This window comes from Glycine max, chromosome 5, assembly GCF_000004515.6.
Source record: "Glycine max cultivar Williams 82 chromosome 5, Glycine_max_v4.0, whole genome shotgun sequence".
NCBI classification, from domain to species: domain Eukaryota; kingdom Viridiplantae; phylum Streptophyta; class Magnoliopsida; order Fabales; family Fabaceae; genus Glycine; species Glycine max.
In genome coordinates this window covers 29,917,802-29,926,138 of record NC_038241.2, presented here as the reverse complement: position 1 = coordinate 29,926,138, position 8,337 = coordinate 29,917,802, and the positions used below count along the sequence as shown (strand labels likewise).

General features: G+C 34.7%; 1 pseudogene; it reads left to right on the top strand.

Annotated features, from left to right (window-relative positions):
- The first annotated feature begins 397 nt into the window (after nt 1–397).
- On the top strand, nt 398–2,870 carry LOC100776725 (plant intracellular Ras-group-related LRR protein 5-like; annotated as a pseudogene).
- The last annotated feature ends 5,467 nt before the right edge of the window (nt 2,871–8,337 follow it).

Below are 8,337 nucleotides of genomic sequence, written 5' to 3'. Positions count from 1 at the left end.
CCATGGCAATGAAAGCACCAAACTTTAAGACTCTGAACCTTAACTGCCCCTTAGAATTCGAGGACTAAGGGCTACCTCCAAAAAGAAGAAAAGGTAACGGAAAACTAATATTATTATTTTCTGCTTTGCTTAAGAGATTTCATACATATATATAGTCTATCCTATTACCAGACCAAGGTCCGATAATTTATCGACAATCATAATAGAAAGATGCTAACAACCAACAATACTTTAACAGAATTATTCCCTTAACTAAATATGATATTTTGCTTCTGCTAAATGAGTCTTTTACTCATAATCCTTCTGGTATGAAGGTCGGTAATGCTTCCTCTTGGGCCTATCTTTCAAAGCTTCTTCTAGCCCATTCTTTTCCACTTGCACCTCCTTAGTTTCTGCCTTAACAAAATCTCAATGCAACAACCTTCTCTCTCGATGTCCCTAAGGACCTTTTCTCTGTCCTGCAACAACTCAAGAAAACTATGGTCATGTTCCACACTCATCAAAAGAGGAGAGAGGCGCTTTATCTTCTTGAGCTTGAAAAGATGTTTCAAACCTTTGGTGATCTGATAACAATACTACAATACAAGCATCACCAGAAACAAGGCCCAAAAGGAAAATAACTGCCCCTGCACACCTCAAGGATTTGGTTAACTAATTGTTGCTGAGCTGGCACCTTCTGTGGGTTCCACTGTGGCCTTGTCTGCCATTTCCTTGTTGCTTTTCCATTCTGTTAGGATTTGCTAGCAGAAAATTACAAATTATGTTATTTCAAATATCAGTATAAATGTAGGAATGTTGTAATAAGGCAGATCAGTAAGAAAATTACCTTCTATAGTTCTTCTTTATTCTATCAAGAGGTACTGGTCCTTGAAGCCAGAAATTATTCCGAACTACCAACATGATCTCATTCAGAGGGCTTCTGAATTGGTTTCTGGAGATAGCCACAGCAAAAACTTCCCACTATACTTGAGGAACACATGGTGATCAATGAGAAAAGTGAAACTTTGGTGAAGGAAGAGGAAGAACCACTCAAGAATGACCTCCAAGTGGTAAAGCCTTCCTTGTCTGCAGGTTAGTTTATTTTCATATTTGTTATTATTATTGTTACTATGTTATTTCCTCTAATTATTATTTCATGTATTATGGCTGATGTTTGAAATATCTATTTATTTTTCTCTCTTATGTAAAGGAAAGAAGAACAATTGATGTACTTAGAATTTGTTTGCCGTATCGAATCTACATACAAAAATGGTTTTGTTTTACTTTTGAATCAAATAACATATTATGTTCTCTTAGAAGACTATAGTTAGTTCTTAGCTGCTTCAATTTGAGACCTTATCAATTAGTTCTCTAGTCTACTTGTCTTTCTAAAGCTTTTAATTTTTAAATTGTGGTCGCAATCACGGTTTTCTTGCAATCTTTGATATTGTGGGAAATTGAAGACAAATGCTGCCTACTAAAATTGCGGGCACAAACTGTTGTTTAAAACGTTGATTTGCTATAATGTTCATTCTTTGATTTGATTTTAATTTTGTAGGGGATGAAAGAACTGAGAAATTAAGTCGAATGAAAGTGGCTACTGTTATTGAAAGTTGTGCTGGTAGTGGAGCTACAACCCTTGAGCTTAGAGGGAAATTAGTGGATCAGATGGAGTGGTTGCAGGTGTCAATTGGGAAATTATCTGATGTCACTGAAATGGACCTATCTGAAAACAGACTCATGGCTCTTCCAACAACAATTGGGGGTCTCAAGGCCTTAACAATGCTTGATCTTCACTCAAACCAACTTATAAACCTTCCCCACTCATTTGGTGAATTGATAAACCTTGTTGATCTTGACCTCCACGCTAACAGATTGAAATCACTTCCTGCTACATTTGGAAACTTGACAAACATCATTGATCTAGACTTGAGCTCAAACGGGTTCATGGATTTACCAGAAACTATTGGAAATTTGAGATCTTGAAGTGATTGAATGTTGAGACGAACGAGCTTGAGGAACTGCCTTACACAATCGGCAATTGCTCATCACTATCGCTGCTTAAGTCGGATTTCAATCAGCTCAAGGCCCTTCCCGAGGCAATTGGGAAGCTTGAATGCTTTGGAGATTCTCACTTTGCACAATAATAGAGTTAAGAGGTTGCCTTCCACAACGGGTAATCTATGCAATTTGAAGGAACTTGATGTTAGCTTTCATAAACTCGAATTTGTACCGGAGAGCCTGTGTTTCGCAACTAATTTGAAAAAGTTAAACTTAGGAAAGAACTTCGCGGACCTACGAGCCTTGCCAACATCAATTGGAAATCTTGAAATGCTTGAGGAGTTGGATATAAGTGATGATCAAATAAAAGCTCTACCAAAGTCTTTGAGATTCTTGTTCAAATTGAGAGTTTTTAGGGCTGTTGAGACCCCCCTTGAGGTGCCACCCAGAGAATTGATCAAGTTGGGTGCTCAGGTAAATTTCTTGAGTTTCAATGTAACTTTTGGCTTGTTCCTATTCTGTCACCTTCTTTATTTACTTAACACTTTTGATCATTTTTTTCACGAGGAAGTTGTGCAGTATATGGCTGATTTTGTCACCAAGAGGGATGCAAAACTTGTTCCATCAAAGAAGAAAAAGAAGGGATTTTGGTTTTGGTTTTGCTCCATATTTTGCCCTCAGAATAGGAACAAGCCAAAATGGTACTTGGACAAAATCTATGTTAAAATTTATATTTCTTGTGGTTATATTTTGTTTGCCCGTTGCATATGTTTGGAAAACCTTGTTTTTCCTAATAAATTGATCTGTAATATTGGATTTGCCTTGTATTGTAAACTAGTGTTTATAATTTTGATTTTCTGTTAATTATGAATATACGAGTGTTAGTAACATAGACCTTCTGGCTGATCCATGTCATTTGTAACTGAAATGAAAAGATATGGTAATACCATATATAGTTTTTATTTTTTTTGTGTACACACATTTCCAAAGTAAAATAGACCTTGTTTTCATTGCTTTTTAGAAAGAGTTTTAATATTTTTTAACATAAAAATTGACACCATATATAGTTTTTTTTTTTTTTTTTTGTGTACACACATTTCAAAAGTATATGATAAAATCAAAGAGAATGTCTCTGTAGTCCCCATTATGTGTTCAAGAAATACTTTCCTTAAAGTGATTTGCAATTCTGCAGTTTTCCATTACGTTTTTGACCTGAAGCGTAGATTCATGCATGTGTATCTGCAGCTGCAATGCAACTAAAATATTGGGAACTGCTATAAGCATGTCTTATTTTCAACGTTTTGAATTTCATGAAAAAATGGATAAGAATTAATAGCGTGAAAGCTTTCCTTTCTTTAAAATTAAAAATTATGTCAGAATCAGAAGCCAGTCATAATCCTTAACACAATCTCATTCGGATGTAACCAAACGCATCAGCATCTTTGGTCTGCTGATGACTGTTTTTTAAATTTTTAAAAGAATGAAAGTAACTCGTATTATTATTAATAGAGATAATATAGCAATCCGTCGTTAGCTTCAACAATGGTTGACTTGGTTAAATATGTAACTAAATTGGAATAACATATAAAGAAACGTTTATTGTAATACCATGGGCTTAAACTCTGGCATTATCGTGTCAATAATATTTTCAACCCAAAATTGAAAAAGAAAAAAGTCTTCACTTTGGGCGGCTCTGGAGAAAGTTTTTGATGAACATATTTATTTGAGTTGTTTCTGTGACTAAAAACAGTGAATGTCATTACAATTTACAAATTAAAATCATCAATTTACTCATCTTTTAGCATCTTTGTCTAATGTCTCACGTTTCTCCGGACAGTTTTTTTGATCAAATTATTATATTATTAGTTTGATCTTTATTTTTTAAATTATGTAGCTATATATACTTTTCATCTTCAAACATGTCTCGGAGTTCATAGGTATTACTTCATCCCTTTCAAAATAACTATCATTTTAGATTATTTTATAAATATATGAATGAAAATAATAATTTTATAAAATTAATCTTGTATCATCATTAAAATAATATTATAATTCATCATTAATATATAAGAAATATAAATAAAAAAATAATTAATATTAAACTGAAATATTAAAATAATAATTATTTTGAGACAACTTTTTCTTAGACAAATTATAAAACAGGAGTACATTAAGCCAAACATTTCTTGATAAATTAATTTTCTAATCAGTACAATAAAATATTTATAAATCATCATTAAAATAATATTCTGTCAATTAAATTGAGTTTTATTTTTTAAAATGAAAAATTTAAATTTATTTCTCTTAGCTAAATGCATGGTTATTTATGTTAATTGTTGGGGTAGCGTTGCAGAAATAAACAAAAAAAAAAATCTTGTCCCATTGCGTTTATATTAAGGGAACAATATATTTAATGAGAAAATATGTATTCAATTTTTTATTTATAAATTTTTTTGAATTAACAATAATTACACTTAGTATTTGATTGGGTTTGGAAACTAAGATGTATACGCAGGACCATAATACAAAAAGAAGCATGTATAGCAGTGGTTCAAGGGTGTTGCTAGATGTACCCAACAATTACCTGAACTTCCAAATTTGCCCTTTATTAAGAATCAATAAAAAAAAAGCTTTCTGAAGTGCACCCAGCAGCCGTTCAAATTTCTTCTTCCGCGCGCTTCCTTCCTTTCCTCCGGCGTCCATTTCTTCTCCGTTCTTCGCGCTTCCTCCGCCATTGCCGAAGCTACAAAGGATTTTAGTTGCGTTCTCGTCGCCTTCCGTTGTGTAGGTTAGTGTTCTAACCTCCTTTATCTTTTAATCGTGTATAAAGGCTTTAGGTTAGAAGACATTTGTGGTGTGTATGCTGGCTTAGGTTAGACAACATTCATGGATTGCTTGTTGCGCGAGGGAGAAGATGAACCTTTTTCCGCGTGAACGTGCGTTTCTTTCGCGGGTGAAAGTTGCTTCATGTCGTTCGAGCGAAAGATGGTTCTTCCGCTGGAACCAGCGGAAGAAAGTTCTTCCACGGGATCCAGAGGAAGAACATCTTCCGCGCGAAGGACACGAAACGTCTTTGACACCCGTGGAAGAAGGTTCTTCCGTTGGATCCCGCGGAAGAAGCTTCTTCCACCTGGTGCTGCCACGGAAGAAGGTTTTTCCACCTGATTTCGTGGAAGAATGTTCTTCCACCTAATTCCTCGGAAGAAGGTTCTTCCGTCGTGTGCCACGGAAGAAGGTTATTCCACCTGTTGCTGCGGAAAAAGGTTCTTCTGCAGGAAGGAAATTTTTCTTGCAGAAGAACCTTCTTCCGCGGTAACATGTTTTTGTGTATATTGTTTTTTTTTAATTATGCCTGAACCATCATTTTATTCATATTATTAGTTAGTTTTTATTTATTTATTTGCTATTACAAAATGCATATGTATATGAGAAATGACAAATTGAATTTATATTACAAAGTTAACTTGATAAATGAGGGATTTTATTGAAGCATCGCATGAAAATTAAATTACCAAAGCAGAGACATGAACCACTACATGTCTCAATATTTAACTTCTGAAATTAAAACAACAGACTATTCCCTTCAACTTCTTTTAAAATAATTCTAAGTTCTTGAAACTTAAACTTCAAACATTAGATATCTATTATTCTTTTTTCCTTTCTCTCATTTATTCTAACACATTCATCTAATACACAACCTTAATTTTCTGAGTATTTTGTATTTATTTAGCACTCAATTTTATCATGCAATACTAGGCAATTAAAGAACTAGTTGGGTATATGGTAGAAAAAGCTAAATGTTGATGAAATACATATCTTGATTTAGAATTGAATTGATTATTGACTCTGTTTCTAGATGGACTACCCTAGATAGGGTTGGAGGCTACCTATCTAGACTCCAAAGCATCAAGTGTGTGTATTCTACTCTATCTCTAGGGCACACTCTAAACAGCTATGATTTATATAAGCATTAGTTCTTCAAAATTTCATCAAAATGAGCTAAATTCCTTGGCAGTTGTGATTTATATAAGCATTAGTTCTTCAAAATTTCATCCATGGTTACAAGTGGATTTGTTATAGAAGAGAGATCAAAATAGCAATATATTTTCCTTGAGATGTCAAGGTAGATTATTTTTGTTAGCAATGTGAAACTAGAGGTGCCATTTACCTTGATAAGAATATAGCCTTGTGTAAGCAGTTTTGAAGATGCTTTACAAAAAATGGTAGCCTCATTGGCAGAGAAGTGCTAAAAGAATGTGAAACAATCTTTACCCTCCCCTTATTTTATTCTTTGCTTCATTTATCTTGTACAATATTTAGATGATCATTAATTTGTGTCACCTTATCTTATTCTTTTTGTGCTTACTTTCTTTGTACACAAAATGTATGTCGTGGAACAATATCACATGTAGTGCGAAGATTTTAAATTGAAGTCGTAGTCCCAGTTTTGTCTTGATCCTAAATATTAGAGAAAATTACAGATATTGTAGAGATTAAAAAGTCTTGAATCCTTGATGTTGCAGTTGCCTACAGGTTTTTAAAACCTTGCATACAATGAGCCGATGATGAAGAGCTCGACATTGGGAATTTCATGTCATATGTCTGACATTCTGAAAGCATATAAAGTGCTAATGCCATAGACAAAGCTACTAATGAGAATCAAAGATAACTAATGAAAAAGAGACACATTTATTTGTTCCACACGTGTTCACAAACAAAGCCTTTTCTCCATATTCATTTTTTTTGTACAGTTTTTTTCCCCTCTAGTGACTAGCATGCTCTATCCTCTCTACATCTATCAATGATGGTTTTGTATACATTACATCAATTAGAACATCAAGCAAGGTTGATTAGCAACAACGAAGTAGAGCTTGTGATGGAAAGGTGCATTGATGATTCTAAGCAATGATGTTGTACCACTCTCAACAATGTAGATAGCTAGAGATAAACCGAAGATATAGAGAATGGAATTCAAAAGCTCCTGCAACAGTATAAAATAATGCTAACATATAAAGTTATTGATAGTTAGCATATAGCAATAAAACTGACTCAACCAGGGGATTCTCTTGTCTTATAAATTCCTCTCAATCTTTCCTCTTAATCTTGTCTTATGTTAGAAATGTATTTTGGATTGGGTAATCCATGATACAAATGTATTACAGATTAACCAATATGCAATACATTCATGCCTATTACAAATTTCTCAATCCATAATACACATTTCCTTCTTCGACACCACTGTTGACCTCAACCACTACCTCTCCAACTCATTGGACTCAAGTTGATAGTTGAAACTACTAGAATACAAAGCTTGTGCTTGAAGAACATTTATAATAAAGGTTCACACTTCAAATAGAGCAATTTCATACCTGGCATGCCTTCATTCCACATGTCCCTCCTAATCAAGTAGTTCTGAAAAGATCATGTCCAAGAAACATACAAAACTTAATTTAACCAAATTAGTAAAAAACATACAAATTTTAATTTGACCAAATTAGTAAGAAGCATACAAAACTTGTATTTGAAAAAATTAGTAATGACAAAGCTTTGTTACCAATTATTTTAATATTTAATTTTACCAAAAAAAGTAAATGTTCTTCATGATTTCAGGATCATGGTTAGAACAAGAGGGTTAGGTCGTGCCTTAGGTACTAGTAGAGGCAGAGACATGAGTCAGGATGCACATCATCCTAAAGTTCCTTGACGTAGGCCTACTACTTCAGTACGTAGGCAACGGGTTCATGTGACTGAGGATGTTACTCAGACACTTGAGGATGTGCCTCAGTTGAATGAGGATGTTCCTCATGTGTCTGACGCTACTCCAGAGATGACAGGCGCTGTCGATGCTGCGAACACAGAGGGAGTGGCTACTGATGGTAGTGAGGGTTCATCTGCTGCTAATGAGGGATTCCCTGGTGGGCCATGCGACCCATCGATTTTGACTGGTTTTGCCGAGCACGTGGCACATAGCATCTGGAGTGGACAAGTACTTACATTTTGACGTTCAGTAATTATATGATAATTATTTATAGTTTGATTGTTTTTTATATAGACATTTTTATAAACTGTTATGTGTTATTCAATTTAGGAATGACCCGATCTGAAGTTGGTCTCCCATGGTAGAAAAGTAGATAAATTTGGGAGACCAGCGCCTGAGATAGAAGGCATGATTGCGGCCACCGGATTGAGTCCACTGACCAGGTGTTCGGTAACCACCACTGATCCTAGACTTATATCCGCCTTCGTTGAGAGGTAGCATAGGGAGACCAGCACCTTCCACCTGCTAGTAGGAGAGTTGACGATCACTCTGGATGACATGGCATCACTCCTACATCTTCCCATCACTGGCACGCTGCA